Consider the following 24703-nt stretch of genomic DNA (forward strand, 5'->3'; position numbering starts at 1 on the left):
GCACAGCACCTAGCACAATGAAACCTAGGACTGCAAATTGAGCAATCTGTGGATAAACAGAAATTCTGTGCATCCAATGCCAGGTTTTACCTTGTACTTAGCTCTTTAAATGCCTTAAGAAATTAAAGCCACTTTAAAAGTAATGGCTGCAAATGACCTGAGAACAGTCTCATAGGCCATGTCTGGATTTCACAGTAGGAAAATGTACCTGGTCAGAGGATGCTGTGGTTACATCTAGCCTGCCTGCCCAAGTTCCCTCTCCAATGGAAACCAAGACATGGGATGGAGCCAGGGCCTGACTTCAGTTGTTCTGAGGCTTATCAGCTTAGACACAGCCCAAATTGAACAGCAGCAGAGATAGAAATTGATCCCCACTCTCAGGTGTGTTATTCATATTCATAACAAGTTCAGACTCATACTACTCCATATTTAATATATACTTATTCTTTCCATCCCACATCCTTAAAACAGGCTATTTCTACATATTATTTAGTATTCCAAGATGGACAGGTCATTGTCAGTGAAGAGGCTAATGCACAGTGAATTGCTGGCAGTCAAAGTTACCTTTACTTCTGGTTTCATGGTTAAGTTTTGAATAAAATCTCTCACAATATTTCAGTATTTTCCCAGAAAGAGCCTGTATCCTGTCTGGATGCAGCTTGTTCTGGGGTTGGATCTCAACACATCCTCCTTCAACTCCCCTCACTGTATAACGCATATTTTCTAACCTGAGTATTCAATAGCAACTTTTAAGGTTCAGTTAGTTCATTTGTGTTTCATTCCAGGACTTAGAAGGATTGCCCTTGACATGTTTGACTACAGAAAAAGAAAACTACTGAATATTTAATAAGCCCTTGGAAATACAACATTTAATATTCTCTAATGCAGGTACAGAAGTGCCTTTAAAGAAAAAAGATGACAATGATGCTTAAAATAAATATCTTCCTATGCACATTATGAAACTTGATACATGCATGTTGCTGGAATTTAAAACAATTTAAAAAATAATCCTCACATCACATTAAGACTAAAAATACAACAATAGGAAGATGGGGACAGAAAAGAGATTGTGTGTTATTTCTTAAAACAGCTTTGACAGCTTGTCTGCTATTGAAACAAAAATCCTGGTTTCATTACAAAAGATAAGAGTTTACTGAACAACTGTTAACTTTTCCTGACAAAAACAAGAGAGGAGAAATTTCCAGAGTCATGAGTTCCTTGCTTTCCCACCAGACCATTTGTGCTAAGCAGAATCCTCAAAATAGAATAACTTTTCTGTTGGATGGCAAAATACTTAAAAGGGAAGCAGTATTTGTTTTTCTTAATATCATACTCATTTTGAAAAATCAAAAATAAATTTCCATACTTTGGAGATATAAAAAGCATTTCAAGTGACATGTGTTCACATCAGTTAGTTTAAGCTTCATCTTTCCATGGTTCGGAATATGATACAAATTATTTGAAAAAATAACTGATTCAGTTTCTTCCTCCTACTAAAAGCCTCTAACCACATAAGTAAGCTCATCTATGCATTAAAAATATCCACTCTCGTTGACCGCAAAAATTTAGTTACATATATTTATTACAAAACCGTATTTTACAATTTTGATTCATATGTACTCTAAGACTCATTGATCAACACTATTCCTTAGAATAAGACAGTTATAAGTGGTTATATGAAAACTAAATATTCCCAACATAAACACTATAATCCGACATTGACTTTTTTTCTCTCAAGATTCAGGAGATAAACGTCTTTGTTCCTGTAAACCTTCCACATATTTACCTTGTAATATTCTCCATAAGTCTTTCTTATTCTTCCAAGAATTCAAACACCCATTTACTTTCTAAATCTCTCTAGTTCTGTAGGAGTGGGACTCAGCCAAACAGGAAACAAAGCCAACGTCACATACTGTTTCTAATCCATCACAACTTGCAATGCTGATTTTTTTAATCTAGTTTTATAGCTGTTTAGTCATATAAAACCAAAGTCTTAAAAAAAAATCCCATAAAAATTCCAATAAATTTGAGGGATTTGGACATTCAATGAAACTATGACTTGACTACGGATGTTACTTAAGCAGAAAAATAAACTATACTTGTAAAGTACACAGCATGCTTCACTTTAATGAGTATCAGTTAACACTGGAATGAAATCACAGAATTAGACACCCCTTCCAGCTTTAAACAGAGCTATCTCTGAATTTAGATTTGACAGATTGTCCTCATGTATGGTTTTAACATGATGGATTTTTTCCCCTCTGTTTAATTTCATCTGGCTACCAAGAGACTGCTAAAGTCGTAATGAGATTTCAGAATGAGCTCTTGTGATAATCAAACAGATCATCGGTCTCTTCATGACTCTATTCCTCAAAGTTGCTATTCTTCCTTAGCGATAAGCTCCCCTTGGAAAATTATCATTTCATAGGAAAAAAAAAAAAAAAAGAAAAGGAAACTTCACATATGTTTTTACAGTGTAATGCCTTTTGAATGCATTGCGTTGGGGTATACTGAGTAAGAAATCAAATATCATTGTAGCTACTAACCAAACTACCGGCACTTGCAATATAAACTCAAGGCAAATATACCATCAGTTTTCTTCAACACTCATAAATCATAATCTCTCACATTATCACTCTCCAATGATTAAAAAATATATTTTAAGTTAATCTTCAAGGGAAAAATAGGAACACGATACATGAAGTGTCAGACATTAAAAAATTACCGATGCAATGTCTCTAAAAATCTGTAACTCATCCTCCTTCTGGGGAATAAGGTCAGCTTTAAACACTTTTTATAATGCCTACATAAAGATTTAACAGCTCAGCTTTAACATCCCAACTGAGAAACTCTATCCATTATAATTTCTGTAACATCAAGACACAGTTGGTAGAATTCTCGCCAGTATTTTAGTTTTCATCTGAAAGACAAGTCTCCTGTTGTCAAATTCCCAGTACAGTTCCTCCTCATTTGTACTCTTTCATGATGACATTATTTCACACTCAGTTTAACCATTAACATTCTGTTACTACAACTCTAGTCACATTTGAATGAAAAAAATGTATATATCAAAACACTTTTATTGGTATACTGTTTAAGAACAGCCTGTAAGTAATATGATAACATTATTTCACACTCAGTTTAACCATTAACATTCTGTTGCTACAACTCTAAACAGTCACATTTAAATGAAAAATCTATATATCAATACACTTTTATTGGTATACTGTTTAAGAACAACCTATAAGTAATATACTACACATAGATTTATAGTGAGGGAGTATCTACAGCTCAGAATGGCTACCATCTGTAGTAGTAGTTGTAGGAGCACAAATGTTTTCTTGCTTGCTCATTCTTTTCCCATTTGTTATAGTTTTACAAAGCAATTGTCTTTCATTACCAGTTGGAGCACCAATTAAGAAGTTATGAATGCCACTTTTCATATTCAGAAACACAGGTCCACAATTAAGTCTCTGTAACTCATCTGTCAGGTAAATCAGCAGTTTGACACCTTTTTAACCCAGATGTATGTCTGACTCAACAATTCTTAGGCATATCTACATTTTAAAGCAGATCACAGAGAAAACTAGAGTTACAAATGATGTTGCATTTTAATTGCATTTAGGTGAGGTATATCATCCCAAAGGATTCAAAACTGATTTACAAACCTACCCTGATACAGACACATGTTCTGCAGTTCAGCGTGGAAATCTTTGCCTCTGCTAAGCAACTGGAGAGCATAGAATCATTTAGATTGGAAAAGATTATCGAGTCCAACTGTTAACCTAGCACTGCCAAGTCCTTCATTAATCCATGCCCGTAAGTGCCACATCTATGCATCTTTTAAACACCTCCAGGGATGACAGCTCAACCACTTCCCTGGGAAGCCTGTTCCAATTTCTGACAACCCGTTCCACGAAGAAATGTTTCCTAATATCCAATCTAAACCTCCTCTGACACAACTTGAGGCCATTTTCTCTCATCCTACCACTTGTTACTTGGGAGAAGAGACCAACACCCTCCATGCTACAACCTCCTTTCAGGTAGTTGTAGACAGTGATCAGGTCTCCCCTCAGCCTCCTTTTCTCCAGGCTAAACAGCCCCAGTTCCCTCAGCTGCTCCTCATCAGACTTGTGCTCCAGACCCCCCACCAGCTTTGTTGCCCTTCTCTGAACTCTCTCCAGCACCTCAATGTCTTTCTCATAGTGAGGGGCCCAAAACTGAGCAAATTAATCTGATTTTGTTGTCCCCTTGAGCATCCAAGTCAAACATGTCACACCAACACACAGAATACATCCTACCACCTGTTTTTCACTCCCGAAGACTCAGCAGAACTGCCTGAAAAGCAATTATGCTGCCTCCAAAAATTTCCTTTTCCCATCCATGTGAATTTATCAAGTTTGCTTTACTTGTGATCTTTCTGAGCTGTTGCTATCCCAACAATATTTTAAGTTTTACAGCCAGCTGTGCTGACTTGGCATTTATATTCTAGCAATCATTTTTAAAAAGAAATCAGCAAGGCTCATTTTGACCTGGATTTATCAGAAAGGTCTGCATGGTTACACAGACTGATAGGCAAACCATTGCCAGTCATTCATTAAACATTGCTACAAAGCTGTGCATTGAAACAGGCAAAATATTTCTAGTGGCTGCAAAAATGCAAAGGAAGCTCTTCCTGGAGTCAAGGCAAAGGTGAGAAAAACAGGAATTCTCAGTCCATATTATGGGTCTAGTATCAGATATTTAGAGGCTTCTTATTACTAGAGAGTATCTTCCAAAAGGAAACTGAAGTTCTCATGAGGGCTGAAGAAAGCAGATTTTGAAGGATCCATTTTAGCCAATGCCAAATTAACATGCTGAGTCAAATTAGCCTCTCTGTATGGTTTGTTTCCCTTCCCTAGGCTACATGCTGTTCACACCATTACAGCAGAGATTAGGCTCTGGGACCTGGCGACTTGAAATACTACACAGGCAGTATCTTTCCTTCTGCACTTGATTTATCATGAAAAGGTTTCATTTGGCTCAGTGGGTCAAAACTAGAAAAAAAAAATCTTCAGAATAATACTATTTATTATTAATAGACTTTCATATCCATGCAGACAAATAGAGAAAAGAGAGAAATTCTTAAAAAGACAAATTAATGAAAATTCTATTATTCTATTTGCCTAGTACATAAATCTCCTGTCCATTAAAATTACAGAAACATTTTCAGCCTTATCATCTCTGTCTCGCTTAAGCACTCAGGCTCATTTATGTCTACTTTTTCTCTCACTCAAACTAAGTGTGATGGCCTAATTTAGAATTACACTTGGGCGAATTTAGAAAACTTTATGATTTTGAGGCTTGGCATCCATTAAGATTTCTAATAGAACCCATCTTATCTTTCACCAGAGGAAACTTATAACCAAACCATATAACATGGTCTTTGTCATTCACAAACTAATCAAAACATACTGGAATTATTTACAAGTTTTCTGGGCTTATGTCTTTCCTGTACAACAGAACAAGACTTCTACTGCAAGTGCTGGAATAGAAATTGCCAAACTACTTCTTAAAAATTGAAGGGACACAGCCATTTCCAAGGTATTTCAAAGTGTATGTAGAGCCTTTAAAGAGCTGACTACTGGGTTTCTTTTGACTGGAAGCTCTTTCTTCCTTACCCTAATTAAGCAGCATTAGTTTAATTTTTCATACCTACCCCACAGTAATATAATATAGTTGATATTAACTGTTACTCTTGTTTCATCATTGTGAATTAGTTACAGAAAAACAAAACCACAAGTAATATACTACCTAGACTATGGCATTGTCTAAATCTTATTTTCTTGGTGTGATAGTCTTAATGATGAGCTTCCAGCACAGCAGGTTTTGTGGAGTAACCTAGATTTAATAAAGGCAAATTATGAACCCAGAAAATTCATCCTATGGTTTATTACCATAACTGTCACAGTTGCAATCTAGTAGACAAATCTTCTCTGCCATTTGCACTAGCAGGGTAGCCAACAACAGGACTGGTTTAATCAACTCATGATACAGCACACAATGCAAGACTTGGCAGTCTCAAACTCCCTGGTTCTGAAGTGAAAAGCCTCTAGGGAGTAGAAATTTTTTTCCCCTTCTGTCAACAACTTGTTCCTTTCTGCATTTCTCCATGATTTCACAGGAGTCTCTGAAAAGCCTTTTAAGATTAAAAAAAAAAAAAAAAAAAAAAAAAAAAAAAAAAAAAAAAGAGATATCTAAACTGATGAACTGTGAACCCTAACACCCTGGTACAGCTGCAAGAGTGATGCACCTGGAGAACAGTTGGAGGTTAGAAAGGAGTTTTTATGAGAGGGGGAAGGACAAGGCTGTTAGAGCTCCTATGCATGATGTATGTGAGTACATTTCAAGCTCACAACACAATCACATAGATCAAAGCTAAATTTAGAGACAGTGAATTATTCATTGAAACAGTAGTCAGCTAAGCTTATCCGAACTCTCAGGAACTGAACGCATCATCCCAGACAAGACTAGTTCATACATACATATTGCTTTTTCAGATCCATCTTTTGGCTTCATGGTGCAAAAAAATCATATTGGTCAACTAGTTGCCCAGAATCTTGTTGAAGGTTTTCCTAAAGATAGGTAAAAAACTATACATAGCTTGCTTGCAGCTCTAATACATTAAAATTAAATTTACCCCTGTCTCCAGGGCTGCAGAAGTGACAGTTCAATTGGACTGAGAAAGGGAACTTAAGAAAAAGAAAATCCACCAGTACGATAGTTATTAGGATACTCAGACATCTGTGACATTCAGATTTCATTCCTGCCCTGTTCAAAGCAGACACTTGAACTGAGATGAAAGATAGTGCAAGTCCTTTCACTAGATTCTGGGAGAAGCATGTTCAAGCATATGAAAAAGATTACACAAGTTTATGAGAGGGATTATATGACACTGGGCCTGTGATAATGCAGAATTGGACTGAAAGACCCAAGAGGCTCCTCCAGCCCTCTGTCCCCATGAATATTTCCAAATCCAATTTACACATTTATTTAATACATAGATTATGTTCTAAGCTATCACCATTGTAAGCATTAGCATTGAAGCCACATATAGCAACCGTTTCAAATGTATTCCTATTATTTAAAAGCATTTGCATTGCCAACTTTATTTAGCTTAAACATTTTCTTAGAGCTTTATCACCAGTTTGCCCTAGGGACTGACACTAATCCTTATACTCAGGGAAGGACTAATTAGCACAACGACAAATACCAGTGCTAATGTGCACAGACCATCTTCCTGCTGAAGATTCCATTATCCAAGAGCTTGTTACTGATGAGAGGGAGCTTGTGAGCAGCACAGGGGAACCATATTGGTTTTGCCTTGTGACCTTAGGAGAAACAAGGAATGAATTCCTGTGTATAATCTGTCAGTTCCCCATAGCACATAGATCTTCAGAATGAGGTGCTGAGATGGACAAGAACATCCACCCCAAACCAGCAGGCTTCAGAAGCAGAAGCAGCCTTCCTAACTTGCTGGGTAAATCTGCTGTCTGTCTGCTGCACTTTTGTTTTGTAGAACAACTACGTCTCTTTCAGAGGTATAATAGTTATTCAGAAAATAAATTCCTGTATCCTTTTCCTTGTGATTCTAAAACCTGTTTATCAATTTTTTAACTTACATTAATAGCTTACTTTTGAAAAATCATTAGCAGAATACACACAGTGGACCCATTCCGGGATCTTTTTGATTAAATTCTCCACACAAAGGGGTGTGGGAAGAAATATAAACCTGTGATAAACATTTGGATGTCTTGGATGGCTAAAATTCATCTGCAGGAAAGCAGCCACCAGTGTACTTTAATTATCATTTACATGTCAGAGTCAATACACCATTGAGTTGGTTGGGGCAGCTCTTGCTCCGTGCAACTAGGATTTTGAGCTATCTGAAGGAAAATAACCATGCATTGATTACAGTTTGGCTTGTTATCTTTACAACAATCCTCACAACATTGAAAGGCAATGGTTGTAGCATGCAGTGGAAACTTTTCATTAAGGGAATACAATTCTACAGAGGCAGTTTCTGTGGTGAAGATTAGAGTCAGGAAATCATGCAGTAAAGCGGGTCTTTGACATGACTTGAGATCTTGCTGCTGATTACACACAGAGTGGGAACTCTGGGGGAATGAATTGCCACCGCTGCCACTACCAGCCAGACTATACTCATTAGAGACTGTTTGTGAATATAATTTGCAAAAGGAGTGGCACACAATGCTGCACAGAGGCACGTTTGGCAGTTTCTATTTCCTGGTTAAAGTCTGCATGGGATATTTAGTGCTGGCATATGCCTTTCAAGACTTGGTTATGCCCGTCTGTGTATGTTTCTTAAATAAGGAGCAAGTTGCTTGTACATGGATTTACAAGTGTTGTCACTGCTGAAATATGCATGTGACATACTAGCAGAGGTCAGTCACTGGTGATGTTTATGAAGTAACAAACTGGGCTTTGGGGAACTCTGTGTTTTTTATTTAGGGCTTTGAAGTCCTGATTTAAAAGGTAAGAAGTTCTATTTGTTTACGCATCACTGGCAGTCATACAACATCTTGACAATATGATGCATGCCAATAAAAACAACTTTATTTAACTATACAAGCAGAGAAGTCAGGTGGCAGGCTCAGCCTTCATTTCCAGCTTGTTTCTTCAGCTCTTTTTCATCAGTTCATCTACTTGCTTTTGTCTAACTATTCTCCAGTTCGAGACGTAGAATATGAAGATAAGCCATTTCATCACGAATTTTCCAGATGATTTGCTTCTTCAGGGTTTGAATGAAAGACCACTTCCCTGGTGTCTAATGAAATTCTCCCTGGTAACTCCTGGGGAAATGGAGAACAAAATGAAAAAATTAGCAGGATGTTTGTGGCAACTGTGTTCCTTACAGCTCCTAATTTGTAACAAAAACACTGTTACTCACCAACAATTCTTAGCGATTAAGACTCTCTGTCCCCTAAGAATTATAATAACTGCATTAAAATATCAGTCTTTATTCAAATAAGGTTGATATGGTTTTTTTGAAGGGACTTCAATTTGTTGGACTGAAGCTACCGGGGAAGATGATGTTCACTAAAATAGTCCAATATAAAGTTATCCCTTGCAGCATGCAGGATTACTTTGCCAAGGAAGAGCAAGAGACACATTAAGAGACTGGATCTGACAAATGTGGAAGACTGATGGAAAGAGAAGCAAACTCAGCAGGACATGGCAGAAAGAGGTCTTCTTTCTCCTCCATTTTAGAAATAAAAGGCTGCTTCTTCATTTAGTAAAGGATAGGCTATCATATAAATGTTATCCCAGCCAGTCAGGTATTTCCTTTGCCCTCACGAGCTCAGAAAAATATAATTCATGAGCAGGGTTTACCATGTCTGCTAAGTTTACCATATGTGCTGTGCTTATAATATATGATATTTCCAGTTAAAATACAGATTGCTTATACGTTATCGTGTTTGACTTGCAGTTTTATAACAGGCACCTCTGGTGCATGTGTCTTAGTGCAATTATGAATTTGGTCCCTAAGGAGAGACAGGAAGTGACTGGAGTCAGATGAGCATGCTGCAGGACTCATATGAGGTACCAAGGTTCGGAGCAACATGTCCACTCAACAAACACAATAATGTTGGTACAAAGGGGATTTTGAGCATTACAAGAAACTACAGTAATCTTATTTCACAACAGCAGCAGTGACTACTGTCTGCAAATCCACTCACCCTCTTCCCTAGAGGAAACCAATGAAAAGAGATGCTACTTGCTAAATTAAAATTAATAATAAAGAAACTCACCTGTACAGGATATTTTTCATCCAACCAGCTCAAGTGCTCCAGAATGATCTGTGATACCCTCTGTACTGCATGGGCTAGAATTTTGGATTCCAGGTGTCTCCAGTGCTTCCTGATCCTGAGCTCAATGTCGTTTCACCATGTCAAGGGCAGGCAGCTCCAAGGCCACAATGCTGACCCAGACATCCCAGTGCCAAAAATAGAGGACTATTTCTAGCTTCCTTATATACAACGGAGGTGAAAATCATTGAAGTTCAGACAGAAATAACCTGTCTCTCACATGCTTCAAGGAGGATGGTTGCTTTCCAGACCTTCAGACCTCTCAATTTTCTGTTATTCCTCGATGCAATGAAAAATTCCTATACAGTGAATCCAGTTACAAGTCAGGATTTTTGGGTAAGTCTGTTGTGCTTTGCTTTGTTTTTACTTCTTGGTCCAAATATGCCCAGCTGTGCCTGTTGCGTTCATGTGAAGTTGAACCCTTGATTGAGGGCACGCTATCGGCACTGATACCACATACAGCAGTCCACAAAAGCAGCGACCGATAACACTCGTTAGGAACTGCAAAACATTTCTGTATTACTGAGAGCATTTGTAAGGACGGCACAGTGCATAGCACTTGAATCGCCAAATTCTTGTGTGGAAACAAAGCTCCCATCTCAGGCCATGTGACAGAGGCCCTCCAAACCTATACACTTCCATACAAAGAACACATTTCCATTACTATTTTCCTTTATGCTGAATGTGAATGTTGTTATGTTACCCTGTTTATCAAAGTTAGTCTTAATACATGGATATGGCTCTTGTGTCTTTTAAAACTTTCCGTGGCAGTCGATCTTCCAAGAACACTGAAAACTGTCAAACTTCTTCATTCTGTAAGTCTCAATATATTTCTGGCTGGGAGGATATAAAAGGGTGTTATACAACCTCTGGAAATGTTCCAGTTTGAAAAATAATAATATCTGGTCAGTTCTCTTAGTTCTAGCACACAATTTGCATGATGTTATTTTAATTTCGAAAATAATGCAATCCAAGAGGTGAAAAGTTGCAGCTATTCACAGAAAAACTCTTCACTAAATTTTTATTAGGAACTCCAGTCTCTTCAAGTGAAAATATAATTTCTGCTCTCTCCTGCCTCTCTCCCACAAAAGAGGTTTCCCACCAAAAGATCCAGCAGCTGGGGGTTAAAACTCTCACATGTGAGGTGAAAAATATGTTAAATTGTCTAAGGAGTCAATGCATGCCCCTAAATACAGCTTTAGACTGACGTGGAGTCCACCTTTCCTTGCCTTCCAAAGGGCTACACAACAGACTTCAAACCTCCAAAATTTCATGACATTTTTCTTCTCCAGGCATCCGTAACCATGATTTTATCGCAGTTCCTAGTGGGTAACATTTTCTAACTGTAGCACCCAAACATACTCTCTTTCCCTCTTTCTTTTCCTTTCCATCTCTTCTTTCTGCACCAAGTGCCGTCTGAAGTGACAGACAGGCAGACAATGCATCAGCATTTCCAAACCCTGCTGGGAAACACGCTTGAAAGAAAAGTATCAAAACAGTCCAAAACCACACACAAAATATAATGGCATGCAATTAATTAACCTGTCAAGAGAGAAGCAGACATTATTGTTCTGATGAGCTTTTTAGACTGTGGGTTGCTTCCTCTTGCCAGGTGCAGCTGCAGTGATAGCAGGGGTTGGGGGGGGGAGCTTAGAAAAATACTACACTGCCAACCCAGAACAAAAACTGGCCTTCAGACAAATGGCCTGGCCACACACTCACTGAATGCAACAGCTTCTCTCCAGAAGAAATCAGACACAGAATGAGACAAAGCAATGGTGGGATGCTTTTTTGGGGGTTTTGATTTCGGTGTGGTTTGGGTTTTTTGGGTTTTGGTGGTGGTGGTGTTTTTTCATTTTGCAGAGCAGGCATCAATACTATTTCTATTTAAAAAAAAAAAAAAAAAAGTAATAAAAAGAGTGGCTGGAGTTCAACCAGAACCAAATATATGGAGCTTTTCAGGCTCAGTCCTGTGAAATACTGAGCACCTCCTGCAGTGGCAACTGAGGATACTCAAAAGAGAGAGAGTGAAGCAGAACATAGGACTAGTCCAGTGAGGGCTGTTTACCCAGGGTCCCTGTAGGAAACATATAAATACGAGAATCTGACTAAGCTGTTTAGCTTTAAGGAAAATAAAAAACAGTAGAAATCTCAGTTTGTGCATGCTGTTTCATCTGACACTCTTGGGCTTTTATCTGCATTTCTGTATGAGATTTATAGCAAACTTTATGTTAGTGTTTCCAGAGCTCATGCTTTGCTGTCAGAGTTTTCTGGAACTTTTTTCATTTGATTAACGTTTCATCTACTGTTTCTTTGGTTATATAATGTCCTAGTGAAGCTCCTACAGTTACCCACACTGCCAGTAACAGCTTCCTCTTTTGGCCCAATCTTTAAAAATTTTCTGGGATTCAGAAAATTCACAATTAAATCACTACCAATATTAAGAGGGCTTGTTGAACAGTTGCCATTGCACAAGTCTTCTTATTTTGGGGCCTTTCTTGTTCATAAGTTTACTGTAGTTTATTCATAAGGTAAATAAGTAGGAAACAGATAATCCTTCAGGCACAGATAATTGTAGTGCAACCATGGGAGGTTCTCTGAAATAAAAGATATTCATATATTTTTCTTTTTTTCTTTTTTTTCAGATTTCATCCTTGAAATTTCAGCTGAATTGCAACAGGCATTTTGTGGAACAGATACACATTATAACCTGGGAACATAGTGTCAAAGCTAGATTCTGAAATTATGGATAGCAAGAATTTGGGAAGCAATAAATATTGTTTCTCTTAGAAGACTACCAATATGAAACAGGTCTTGAGAGTACTTTTGTTAAAAAACAGGGTTATGGACACTTATGACCCCATCTGAAGGAAGTGAAGTCAGCTGATATGGAGTTTTGCTCACTGGGAATAGGTCTATGTTTAAAATATACAAAAAAGCTTTATTGCCCATGTCGCTAGTAGGGCTTTCATTAAACATTTCAAATACTAGCACACTATTAACTGATATAATGCTCCAGATATGAAGTGATGAGCAACAGTGTGAAAATCTAAGTTTCACAGCTTCATATTCATTAACAGGTTTTTTTCAAATGTATGAAAAATTATGCTGGATATGATCAGAAAAAAAGTACTCCAATGTCTATTATAAAATTCCTTTTTATCTACCACTTGCTAATGATCCCTGAGTATGAAGCAAGCTGAGAAGGTTTTTGTGCATTTGTAGATAGACCTGTGCCCACCCTAGTAGGACTGACTACTGATATATTACATTACTTGTTGTCACAAGACTATGACCCCATCGGATAACCAGAACAGGAAAATAGGAAGTCACTACCTGTACCAGTTGAGTTAAAGTACTTTTCTTGGTTTATTTTATCTATCTGATAATAGTACTATGTGAAAATATGACTATATTTGTTTTCCACGGTTCTGTGTTATTGAAATATACACATTGCAAGAAGCTAAAAAGGCTAGAATGTGACATTGCCATAACTGGTTTGGCATACAAGTTTCTTGCATTTTCCAAGGAAAGAATAAAGGGTAGGTAAAAAACCTCCTTTTGAAAGTAAAATGAGACAAAATTCTGTGTAAATACAGCCAGACATTAAAACATTTGGAGGTTTGTTTGCTTGTTTTTTGCTTGCTTGTTTGTTTGTTCTGCAGAAATGACAATTCATAAAATGGGTTGATGCAAGACATGGTCATATAAGATTTACACATATCAACAAATGCACGCGGAGATCAGAAGCAGCCCATTTGAAAATTTAGCCCCATGAAAGATAATAGAAGGCAATAAGGCAATCCACATGCAAGAGCAAGAGAAGAACATTTATCAGTTGAATGTGCACTTACAAGGTGCACTAGGGAGGCAGTAGGCCATTATATAAGACTTAATGTGGTACAGATGCACCCATCTGTGTGATAGAGCAGGAGCAGCCTGCACAGGAAAAGATGTTTTTTCCCTCATTTCATTCAGATCCAGGCTGCCTGCAATGCTAGCTGGTATCAATGACACTCTTCCAAAAATATAAGCTGATTCAGGCTTGTACTCCCTTCAGTGGCTGATCATCACCAAACAAGACCTGATTATGAGTGCAGCTGCACTGGTGCAATGCAAGAATAACTTAGTATGACACAATGGAGTTTCATGCTGTTAGAATTGAGACAAGAAACAAACTCAGTGTTATAGAACTAGGGAAATTGGAGATTAAGTCAAAAAAATGTAACCCAGCCTGGCAATGTCAGAGCATCTAAGATGGTGACTGTGCAATTCTTTTGAAATCAATGTGAATACACAGAGGTTTCAATGGGGCACGTGCTTAGGAATCTTGCTGATCCAGGAATAAACACATTGATTTTGGTAAAATGATGTTGACTTTGTGTCTCCTGTGTGTGTGTGTAAACTCACTCAATGTGCACAGACTGCTGCTGTACTGTTCTGCAGCTACTAGGTGTAGCAAATTTATAGAGAAGCAATAAAATAAACTCTGAAATCCACTGTCACATGATGCAAGATTTGGCTTGGGACAGGGACCTTAAGATCTTTCTTTTACAGAAATCTGGAAAGGCTCATGTAATTTAAAAGTGCCCAACAAATAAATTCACTGCAGGTTTGTATGATATGCAGACACACAGCAAGATGCTGGTCTATTACTCATAGATTAATATTCTCTCACACAATTACCCCAGAAGTAAACTTGAAATTAAGTTCTAAAGGGGGAAAGTGTATATGAAAAAGCCAAATAAAGTAGCTGAGTACAAAAGAAGAAGTAAACAGAGCCTTATTCAACCTCTGGTAATATTCTTTTCTTAGATGCAACCTAAGTCAATGAAATGCCAGAAGAAATGTTTTGAATTAATGGCAGTCATCTGATTAGAAGTTTCATTTTGATCTTCAGCATGAATCTACTCTAAACCTCAGGCTAGATTTAAAAGCTTCTTATCATATGTGTGCTAACTAGCTCACAGAAGAGACAGGAGAAATTCCCAGGTTAGGAGGGAAAGGAAGGCTCACATACTGGATACAGAAAAATAAAACACTTTTTCAATAGTGTCCTACTAATTTTTTTTGCTAAATAAGTTACCTGCAAATAAGGCAGTTTGATTTCATTCAAAGGCTTGCTGCCACCATGCAGTACTGAGGGAACATTTCTTCAGAATTTCCTTTTTCTCCAATACATGCAATTTGTACAGTTGGTTTAAGTCATGGATAAGAAGACCATGAGATACAGGTTTAAATTTCATAAGTTCTTCCAGTCCTGGATGTGTAAGTGTTCTTGTGTGTGCATGTTTGTATATTCTGTGCAGTTCTTACGTGTTTTACATTTTCAGCCCATTGTTAATCCAGAGAAAGCTCAGAGAAAATGTAATAACCCATTCTATGTTTTGACTACTGTAACAGTGATTTACTCAAAATCACTAAAAGAGGAAATAAATCCTAGGCTTCAAAAGTTTGTTTATTTTCTTAACTTAGCAGACTGAGAATGAAGTAAAGAAGGAGGAAGAATCCATCAGGACCTTCAAAAGCAATGCTAGATATTGGAATGAAACAGAAAAATAGGATTCAGGTTACCTGAGGAAACATGTCTGCAAGTGAGATCTGCAGTGCACCTTTAAATTAGCTGTTCTTAGCACAGCTGTATAGAAATGCACCACAAATAGCTGTAATCCATTTTCTTAGAGCTGACCTACAGTCAGATGGTTATTTATGGTGTTTCCCCTGGGAGGAGCATCCTGATTCCTCAAGTAGGCAGCTTGGTTGGGGAAAAATCGGACAGGGGCAGAATATTCGCTCTGATTATCAGTACCTATTTAACATAACATGTTTTGGCAGTCACTCACGCCGCAGTCAAAAACACGTTTTCCATAAACAGCTGACACCTCCCACAGACAGACTAGGATGAGACATGTAGTTTAGACCCAGGCCACTAACCATACATACATCAGATCAGAGGCTTGTACCATTGCACAGGCATTTCCACAGGTGGTGAGTGGCTGAAAATCTGTGAGGAAAGAGTTATCATAATCAGCATATCTGAAGAACATGAAATGAAACAAGAGTTTCCTTCTGTCAGTGCAACGGCTTTAGGAATTGCTCTTGTACACTCAGTAAAAAAGGACAGAGGGAAGGAGCTGCTGTTTAGAAGATGGGATCCTCCCCTGGCAAATATACATAGCTGAAAATATGCCATTGCTATTGGCTCCTCTGCAACTTCCACAGCATGCTAGTTCCTCTATTTAGGATGTTTTAAGAATACATATAAAGAGAGACAATATTTTCACTAGGAACAATTAATAAAATACATCTTCTTATCTTTAACCTGACCATGCCATAGGCAATCAATTTGTTCGCTTTCATAAAGAAAAGGTAAATAAACATGACATAAATATTTAATCTGAAATCTTTCCCACTTGCCAATATGTGGTTGGTTTCTCATAGCAACAACAGCCGTGCCATTGTCAACAATGGGCCACTTGAGTTACTGTGAGCCTGGACTAATTCCACGGAATGCAACAGTCCTACATCTGTCCTTCATCATAGCTGTTCCCCTGGTGCCAGCTGGAAAGGCTTGCTCGTGGTACTTCTGTGAGCCAAGGGTCAGCAAACAGCCCTAATCACAACAACCCCTCCCACCTCCCCTGGCTCATCTCCCTTGGATGCTTTTCCTACAGGGATGCAGGAACAAGTGGTGATGAACACAGGTAGCTGTGTGCCCTCCAGAAAGCGTTGAGCAGAAATAGCTCTGCGACAGTGAAAAACAGGGGGAACAGAAACCCAAGCTGGTTCAGCAATTTCAGAAGTTAGTCCAGATTCAAAGTGGTGTGTCAGGAGCAGCATCTGACCCACCATCTTCTCACTGTGTTGATATCATATCTTTTATCTTGTAGCCCCTACTGCATTTTCCCTTTTGGTAATCAGTCATGCAAAGTCCCTGATTTCATTCTGTGGATGGTCACGCCATTTATCAGTGAATCAGTTTTCCGCACATGACCTTCTCCTTAATATCTATTTGGCCTTGGTTAAACTCGAAATTAAAGATTCTTCCTTCATCAGTAATCTTTTTATATGCCTCTTTTTTAGCATAATAGCACATAGTTAAGATGCCAGAAGTCAGTAAAAGCAGGTTTTACGCTCCATACTAGGTAGCTGTTTGTTTCTCAAGCTGACTTTAAATTTCACAGCTCAACTAATAATGCATGAGAACCACTAAATGTGAGGAAAATTATAACAAACTGAACTATAATAGCTCATTATTGCAATTTATGTTGCCAGTGTCCGGGATCCTGTAAATATTAATGATCAAATCACTATTATTGCAAATAATTGCATGTAACACAGTGGATTATTCTCTCTTAATATTCAACTGCAAAAGAAACTGTCTATATAAATTATCCGGAGCGTTCCAGAAGACAAGGATTTAATCAGAAATCAATCAGCATATATGCACTTTGAATTTAATAATAAGAAACTGTCAGTGTAGGTAGAAAATTTCCCAAGTTAGATTTCACCATAGTTACTAGCCTTTTAGAGGAATATGAAATATGATCTTAAAAATCCCTGTGACCAATTGACTACATGTGTTGACTTGCCTTGAAAGATTAACTTAATTATGAGAAAAGGGGGGAGAAGAGCTGGTAGGATTGGTAGGATTTAAAACTCTTTGATGTATATTTCTTAAGTGCTGAGATAGGGTAGTTGAAGCCACATATAATACTGTGAAAATGTGCTGTTTAATGCAAATGTCATGCACACATAATCTTTGAATAGAAAGTGTTATGAAATCCTTGACCAGGCTGGAAGTTATCTCAAAGAGGTCTTATTAAAAGATGTTTTCTTACATCTTGTTATTATAGAACTAAAAAAAAATCTCATCAAAGTTAGTGGAAATAAGCTCATGGTGAAAATCTATCACTTGCTCATTTTTTTTTTTTTAAATGACACCTATGCATTTTCTATTTCTTCTTAGCTAATAAACTCCATTGTTCTTGGTCTCCAAGTTCATGAGACCACATTTAGAGGCCTTAGACACCACATGTGACTTACAATCCCAAAACCCACCAAAAGTACACTGTAAAAAACCTTCCTCATCTGTCACCGGAGCTTGGAGGTGCTCAAAGTTACCAGCGGACTTCCTAGTGTTTCTTCATATTTTTCTGGATAGCAGGAGATGTGTATTAAATCTGCCCTACCCAGAACAGCCCCATTTAGGGAATTTTAAGGGCTCTGTCCTGTTTCAGCTGACTGAGGCTCCAGAAAATATATATTCTCTCACATTTATAGCGTGTCCTCATAGAAGTCCTACCTTCTAGTCTCTTTTTATAGTCCACAAAGAAAGCCAGGCAATTTTAAGCTGCCAGTAATCTGACCCATAAAGATGTCTCCTTTAGAACTGAACCACAGGACATTAAAGTGGGCATATGCCTCCACTGATTATGAAAGGAAAACAACGTGACTGAACTGTGTGGACACCAATGTTTGAGCAGGTGTCTCTCATATTCACTTCTAATACACTCAGGATACTAATACCATTGAAACAACTTGCAGATACTTTATGCATAGAGACTAGATTTCATAAAACAGTAGATTCGACAGTGATGGCATTTCTGGTCAGATCGGTTTCACATCACATGAGAAAAGCCTGAAATGCTGAATATGAGGTTTTACTTTAGAGAGAAAATTTAGAATTTTTGAATGTTTACTGCATTCTAAAATTTCACTAAAAACAAAACAAAGCAAAACCAAAGTGAGGAGATAATTTCTCCCCTGAAATATTTGCTTATGGCTACACGGCATCACAGTTTTTACATGTCCCTGAATGTCCACTACATTTTTTTACTTTGAAATCAAAATGCTCATCTTAGATTCCAAAGCACAACAGAATAGTTTGTGCTTGTTGCATCTCAGGTCATTTGTAGCTGTAAAATTGTGTCACAAGAAAGAATTCTGCTAAGTCAGGAATTTAAAGGTATTGCAAAATAAGGGCATGTTTTAAAAGAGTTTTTCAAATGTATTGTTAAAGCCAGATCAGGAAACATTTTTATTAAAAGAATAACATTCCAAATTTATCAGATCATGAAATTAATGTGTTGTCTTAATCTGACCTTCAGATACACTGTGTTTGTATGAATACCTGTCCGCGTACTCCTTTCTATTTGAAACCTAGACATACAACCTGGTGTAGGAAAAACAATCAGTTAATAGAAAGCCTACAAATGAACTGCTATACTACAGTGACAAAGTACTATAATGAATAAAACCTCATATTTGAAATACAAATTAAGAAACACCATTAAGGCTCAGTTTCTTAATTTTTAAAACATGAAAAAAATGAGGAAGTGTGCTGTGATGATTTACTAATGTTTGTAAGAAAAACGTTGTGGCCCAAGAAGAAAGTTTGCTATGTTGCTAAAAAATAAGAAACTGACAATTAATGGTGTCAAATGAGTTTACTTACAGGAGGTCAGAGTGATATTAATCGTTTCCCTCCCATCCTATGCTGTGGTTCCACAGCTATGTGTAGTATCCTCGCTTGACATATATGTTACTTTTCAGAAGAATGACTCTAACTTACCAATACTGGCATCACATTTTCTGGTTTACCCACACACAGTTTAACCTGGTTACTTCCCACTCTGACTACTGAGCTACTAATGAAACCTAATCCAGCTCTGTGTAAATGTCACTGAATTCAAAGGTAAGAAGAGGAACTATAGACCATACAATTACTTTTATGAGGGAAAAAAAAAGCTAAAAGCTCTCTCTTTCAAAGAGCTTCTTCATGTTTTCTCCATCATATCAATGCTTTGAAAATATACGTTACACAGCTGCTATTACAACTACTGTATCTGAAAACAAGCTACTCAGGTTATCATAGAAAAAACTGATTCACAAAAAAACCTAAAGCACAATACTCCAGTCCTATAAAACACACACTCTTGTATGTATTTATGAAGTAGGTTCACAAAATATATACACATAACTGGGATACAGAGTGGCTGACTGAGGCAGCTCATTAATATTCCACTTCATAATATTTGATGAATGAGTCAATAGTATTCACAACCAACCTCCTGTTTTCTTGATGTGCCACCATTGCTACATTTTCCTAAGCTAGATATATTTTACTGTGACATATTTTACATTTCTTGTTTCAGTTAAATAAGACACTATATGGTTCTAACAATAGAAAAAATAAACACATGAATGGAAAAGTGTCACCTCTTTTATATACTCACAACAGATGCATGATTACTGTGCTGTTTGGTGAACTCTTATATGTAAGAAATAGCAGAGCAGTATAAACTAAAATGACCAGATTCATAAGCATTAGATACAGGCTTTAGGTGAAATATTGTCCCTATGGAGTGAAATTGCTGACCTTTAGAATTTCTGATAACAGCATCTGTTCATACTCTAGGTTTATAGCACATGAAAGAGAACTTTGACTTATTGCCTGGCACATGCATCTTTAGCATCTATATTCTCTTTTTTGTTCTGGAATAAAAGAAAGAGAAGAATAATCATTCAAAAGAAGTAGACCATTCATTGTAAATAGCTCTTTAAGTCTTCAAAGCTTAGAAATTATTATCAATTAGGAATTAGAAGCATTTAAATAATAAAATTCAAGTTAAAATTGTATATTTTTGCCAGCTTTTGAAGGCCTTAGTTAACTTAATTCTCTAATATTTAAATATGTTTTTCATATAATTAAAAAGGATCTGTGATTGTTTCCCTTTTATTTTTACATCCTCAGTCTATGCATACACAGACTGCATCTTCCTATGGAGTTACAGATGCAAGACAAAGCAAAGCAAAGAAAAACAAAAATACAATAAATGTTGCTTGTCTTGAAAGAGGAAAATCAGAGCAAAGTTCAGTACCTGATGAACTCCCTTCCCTATTGCTTCAAAAATAAGAGCACATCATGGAAGAAAGGGCTGTTTTCTCCTCTAATTCAGTCAGTAAGCCTCTCAAGAGGAAAGGATGTCTGACTTACGAACTAATGTCTCAGGAGTTCTCAGAATTCTTAAAGCATTTAGACGCTTTCCTCTCCTTGTCCCATATCCCTGAACATCACATAATAAGGTTAAAAAACAGGCTGAATCTTGACAGGCAGGTTTATGTGTCAGTTAAACTGCTATGCCTTTCATTTCTTGCTTTTTGCATGGCAAATGGGGATTAATTATCTATATCTTTAATGGTGTTAAAATGTGGTTAGAAACAATATCTGAAAAAATCAGCCAGAAGATAACATCAAGAATGCTTCTGTTCAGTGTTTTTAATTTTGCAATGTAAAAATGCTTGCTGTAGAGACCTAGAAGTGACTTCATTTTGGGGTTATATTTTTGTAGCACAATGGTGCAACATTGTTTGTTTTGACTTTTATATTTTCTTTCAGATATTGAAACATTTTAAAATTTAGTGGTATTAATTTTCGTTTTAACCGTAAAGTTAATTTCCACTACATTTATCATAATTCCATGAAATTTCTTTCTAGGGGGGCTTTTCTTTACCTCCCATGTATAGATTGTCTCCACATGCTTACAAATATTCAACAACAATCAATAGACATAAGAAGGCTACGTGCCTTCCTTTCTTCAGAAAATAAATGTGCAAAACATGTTTTTGCCCTTTGAGACACCAAGAAGGCTTTATGAGCATGCTAAATGAACTAAGACCAGAAACATTCAGCTTAAATTTCCCATAAAGAGCTACTACATTCGCAACCCCTTTGTATTATCCTATTGTCACCTTTCTCAAGATTCATGAGGTTGAAGGTAGCATTTCTGACTGATCACTGAAACCAACAGGGAGCCAATGGAAGTCTCGGTACTAAGAAGTCTCTGTACCTCACTATTCAAAGCTAGGAAAATGATCAAGAGAAAGACCTCCCTGAACCTTCTCAGTTATTTTCAACTCTGCAAGTCAAAAGGGCAAATTTATTAGTTGTCAGATAAGTTATTTCTCCTCACCTTCAGGCACTTCCTTCTTAAAATGCAGTGGGGGTGAGGGGCAAGAGGGAAAAAGTAACTGTTTTCCTGACATTCAGCAAACACCTGTGTTTCACACAGTCCTCTCCATAACCTTGTTGTCCTTGAATGTCTTCTCAATGAAACAGGGATGGCTGGTAGGTCAAAGAACTGCAAAGAGTAAAAGAAAGTCAGAAAAGCCAGGAACAGGAAAAATTACAGCAAAAGGAGCACTGTCATGGAGAAGCAGGGTCTAACTAACAGAACAAGCTGTTCATGAGTGACTGTCATTAAAAACTTAATCTAATGAGCAGCCTGTGAACATGAGTGAAAAGCACATCCCATGAAACAAGTACATAGGATATGGGACACATTTCAGCCCATAAAACGCCTACATGAATGCCCATTGCATGCTTGCATCTGGCCCTCAGAGAACATTACTACAGTTGAATAAGATAATTCATAACTAACATTACTACTTCACAGTGGGTGCTTCACAGCATAGATGTGACATGGGCAAGATACTGTGACACCAACTGGAATCCCTCACATGAGAGACCACTGAGGTAGAGAGGTTGCCAGTCTAGGAACATACACTCCAGTAAGGGGCTGAAACTGAAGTTAGATGGACAACATAAATGAAAGATAAAATCAAAAGGAGGCAGGGAAACATTTCTAGCATCAACTATGGAGGTTACATACAAGGTACCATTTAGAGAGAGCTCCAAATGACAACAGATGGTGTTTACACAATTTCAATCCTACTTGACTCTTTTATGGATATATCACTTATCTATTGCTCCATTTGCCATGTAAACAAAGCATAAAGGAAGAAGTTTAAGTACTTGCTTTGACTGTGCATTTTCTTTTTGGTATTGAAATGGCTGCTTTATGTAATTTTATACTTCAGTTGACTCACTATGATACTCATTATGGAATAATAAAACTATGAAATAATTATTTATATAAAACATATAATACATTTATGCAATGGTCCCTTAAGGCTCATACTTGGGGTTAGATATAAAATAAAATCGTCTTTCTGTTTAGAAGGCTTTGGCAGAATTGTATTTAAAGTTGTATAATTTCTTCTAAATTGTTTCTTACTGCATCAATACACATGAAATCACAAGGGTTAACATAGTATGTTTCTATTCTTTCCCCATACCCTCTCTGCTGAAAATTCTATAATGTGCATGTGAAAAAAATAATTTCAAATTACCATCTGTATATAAATATATATACATGCATATTTCACATTTCCATGAAAACTTGCTATATATGTTCTGGTATAATAAAATTTGCAATTCTACAACAGTTTTCTATATGAAGTAATTTTCCCTCTTTGCCTCTACTGTATTAGGACAGATTCTATAGTTAAAAAAAAAAATAAAACAAAACAAAACTAAATAAAATAAAATAAAATAAAAATAAATAAAATAAAACAAAACCAACATGAAGACAGAAGAAGAAATGCTGCTTGCTGATTCAAAATTACTGAAGAACATTGACTAGGATGGACCCATCTTAGTAGGATCCTAGTAGGATCACTTACTAGGAAGTTCCTGTGTATCCTCTGCAACACATACAGATAAAAGCAGTCTTCCTTCCCAGCAACTGATTTCATAATATGTCAAAAAGTCTGATAATTGATTATGGGGAAGAAAATAAATAGGAATCTGGACAGGTTTCTTCACCTCCTCTTGTCGACGTGGAGAGAGTTGAATCCATAGGCTCTCTGCTGTGCTTCCAACAGGGAAGGGCGCAATCATCATCCCCTCACCTTGTACAGCAGCTCAAAGCCATGGTTTATTTTTAAACACTTCAATAATAGGAGGCTGAAATAACCTTCCGAGGTTTGAACAGGTCAGATGCAGCGCACACATCTGACAGCATGATAACTAACACGGCCTGCGCAGCTAGTAACCGTCAGAGATACTTTGAAGTGAACTTGATTGAAGCAGAGCAGCTGAGTGCTAGGTGCCTTTTGAAGACGATCCCTCAGGCTGCGGCATCTCCCTCCTCCTCTGCCCAAAGCACCGTCTCAGAGAGCGGGCTCTGAAGCAGATGCAGCTGAAGCACAGTTACTGTTAATTGTGGACAGAAAAGGCCATTTCTAGTGCGAGGGGAAGAGGAAAATCTCTGAAGTCTCAGGCATGGGGAGCTGCTAAAGGGGAAACATAAAATAGCTTTAAGCCATGTTATTTCCTCTCATAAAGCACAAAAAGAGCAGACAGCAGTGAGTGTAAAATGGGTAACTGCAAGAAAATAAAACATTTTTCACTCGTGACATTGATAACAACTTGGTTTGCAAAAAAATGCATGACCCTATATATCCTCTGAGCGCAGGAAGGCTTCTTAAAACAAAATCAATCTTTAATTCCTCAAAGGACGGCAATTTAGAGTTAGGCGTGCTCTGAAAATGTAATTTTATAAGCCACTTTCACAGCAGTCAACTTCCAGCCAGTTCCCTCTGTAGTGACAGGAACATTATCAAGGAATCACTTTTTCTCTCCATTTACTACATAAGGTTCCTCAGAAGACTAGCCTCTGTGTTTGACTGTGGTTTCATGACAAGCACCACCATTCTGAATTAAAAAGGATGTGAGCTGGGAAAATTTACCTCATCTGTTCTCAAATTCAATTCATAGCACAGCTGCACAAAACTTTGTGGCAAAAGAGCAAAGGGAATAATGCAGGAGGAAAAATGTTGAGTGGGTGGCAGAACAGGACTACTCCAGGCCAATATCACACTATGGCTTTGTCTGATAGAAACCTTGGCTGTGGCTGGTTAAAGAAACACCTGAATTTGGGTGATGAAATCTCTCTTCTCCCATTCCACATCTTAGTGGTTAGGGGTGA

General features: G+C 37.4%; 1 protein-coding gene and 1 long non-coding RNA gene across 19 annotated transcripts in view; both read right to left on the minus strand.

Moving 5' to 3' along the window:
• The window catches only part of KCNC2 (potassium voltage-gated channel subfamily C member 2), a 103646-nt gene that overhangs the window by 13301 nt on the left and 65642 nt on the right, over nt 1–24703 (minus strand). The window lies entirely within an intron of this gene.
• LOC110364528 (uncharacterized) lies at nt 855–12533 on the minus strand. Its single transcript, XR_002423379.2, has 2 exons — nt 9813–12533; nt 855–8852 (listed from the first exon to the last, which is right to left on the minus strand). It is a non-coding gene; the product is annotated as an uncharacterized LOC110364528 (long non-coding RNA).

This window comes from Columba livia, chromosome 1, assembly GCF_036013475.1.
Source record: "Columba livia isolate bColLiv1 breed racing homer chromosome 1, bColLiv1.pat.W.v2, whole genome shotgun sequence".
NCBI classification, from domain to species: domain Eukaryota; kingdom Metazoa; phylum Chordata; class Aves; order Columbiformes; family Columbidae; genus Columba; species Columba livia.